At 44.2% G+C, this 2,212-nt stretch overlaps 1 protein-coding gene across 1 annotated transcript in view; it reads left to right on the top strand.

The window, feature by feature from the left end:
• FAM83H (family with sequence similarity 83 member H) overlaps positions 1–2,212 on the top strand; it is a 24,143-nt gene that overhangs the window by 14,776 nt on the left and 7,155 nt on the right. The gene's annotated exons all lie outside the window — the stretch shown is intronic.

Genomic DNA, 2,212 nt, shown 5'->3' with positions numbered 1-2,212 from the left:
AGCAGCACCGGCACCTTCCCCAGGCCCCTGGCAGGCCAGGGCCCCCGGGCCGGCCCCTGCCGCGTGTCCCTCGGCTCCGTGTCTCCCGGTGCCCGGAGGCTTGCAGGAAACCACGAGGATCATTTTGCTTTCGCACCATTTCTTCACTGGTACTATTTTTCCTCCTTATTCATGAATATATTGACTACCACAAATCCTCAAGTTGCTGAAGCTGACTCGTACTGTGACCGCGACCCCACCGAGCCGCCCCCCTGTGCTCCCCAGCACCTTTCCACCACCAGCTGTGGGACGGTGGAAAGAAAAGTTCTGACCAAGCACTGTCTGCCTGTCCTGTTTGTAGCGCTTCCTCTGACCCTCCTGAACACCCGGTGGGAGGGAGTTCTGCACAGAGAGCACGACTGAGGAGAGGTGTTTCCTGCTCATCAGTCTGAACCCACTACCTGCTGTTCGATTTCATGCCCTTTGAGTTCTCACACTGGAGGAGAGAACAGAGACCTGTCCCTGGTCATACTTTGTAGATGTTTCCTCTAGGCTAGAGTCATCGTTCAGATTTATAACGGCCTTTTCCAAGATGTGAGGGGTGAGACTGCCATATTCACAACACATTCAGGCTGTGAGTTCCCTGGGAACCTGTGCGTGGTGTTGTTTTCTCTATTCCTTACCCAATCATCCTTAGCATTAGCTGACACTTTTCTTGTAAAGGTCCATCTTCTTGATTTATAACAGTATTGAAATAATTACATCAGTCAATAAAATATAAAATTAAGGTTGTTTCACCACTTCATGTTTATCAACATTATATTCCCTCTGACATTTTGGTTGTCCAGTAAGTTTCATAAGGTTCTTCTGCTTTTTTTCTTTTGTTTTTGTAGCTGGCTCTCAGCATTACTGCTCTGAGCAAGCACTGGGAGCAGTTTGCTGGCTGCATGACCATTCATCCCTTTTATGGGGTATATATAAATATGTTGAATATGTTGGTCTCATACCCAAGAATGAATGGAATTCTGGGAGAATTTCCTTAAAATGAAAGGCTAAAGACACTACTAAAATAGTTAAGAGCAGGTGACTTGAGCACACCAAAATGGAGGTGTATAGTGGGCTGCTTTTTATTTTAAGAGAAAAAAGATATAATGAGAATTAGAATGGGAAGATAAATCTAGACAAGTCAGACTACAAATCAGGCTACATGTGTAGACTATAAAGACAGTTACCTATTGGAATCCATCACACAGGGACCTGTTAGATTCTGTTGCTATCTTTATATTAAAGACCATATTTTTTCCTGTTGTATCATGCAGTTCTGCTAGGAGTTACCGTCTGAAGCAGGAGTAACTTATGGGAGTTTGAGGCAGGAGTAACACTGCAGTGATCTGTGCTATGCAGGTAGTCAGATAAGAAATTCTCCTCAGGCTTTATCTTGAAACTATTCTAGCTTTACCCTTACAGCTGTTGATGAGAGCAATAGCAGGGACCTGAAGTCTTTTCCTTCCTCCCATACCCATGGCAATCCCTTCCATTCTGTGAGCAGACGTGTTGTATGGCAATGGCAATAGCAGCCACTTTCACCCTTTATGCTCACACTGTCACTAATGTAACTTCGCATGAGTGCTCAAGGGCAGCCACACTCCTCCCTGATAAGGAGGAAGCCTCTGCTGGCGTGTCAGCGCCGGAGCCCCAGGAGAGTCTGTCTGAGCATTGACATTATTTGCAGGTCAGAAGCCGAAGTGCTTTGCAGTCTTTTGCAGAACAGTAGGATACTATTTATTGAGTTGTATTTGTGGCATGACAAGCTTTCATTCCAAAAATTGGTTAAAATCAAAATTGTCTTTAGTCTCAAATAATAGGTTCCCTACAGACAATTGTCAAATACTGAATATGAGCCCTTTCAGCTCTGATTTCTCCCAACATCAAGAGTCTGAAGAAGCAATCATACCCCTTGCTTCTTATTCCTTCATGGATCTCATGAAGATTTGTCTGACTTCTGACCATGTTACAGCAGGATGCCCTTACACTTGCCTGCATTCCACTCACACCCTGCTCTGTTCATATGCTGAGGTGATTACAACACTCAGTTTATAAGGATTCAGAGGGTCTATTTGTATACATGCATATGCCCTTTGGTTTAGTGTCATACTACATACAGTAAATTATTTTTGTAGCATTAGGAAATGAGTTTTAATCGAGTCCAGATAATAACCAGCAGCATTGTTCG

This window comes from Athene cunicularia (assembly GCF_003259725.1).
Source record: "Athene cunicularia isolate RWA chromosome 2 unlocalized genomic scaffold, athCun1 chr2_part1, whole genome shotgun sequence".
In the NCBI taxonomy this organism is placed as follows: domain Eukaryota; kingdom Metazoa; phylum Chordata; class Aves; order Strigiformes; family Strigidae; genus Athene; species Athene cunicularia.
Note: the sequence above shows the minus strand (reverse complement) of the source record. Positions and strands in the feature narration are given on the sequence as shown.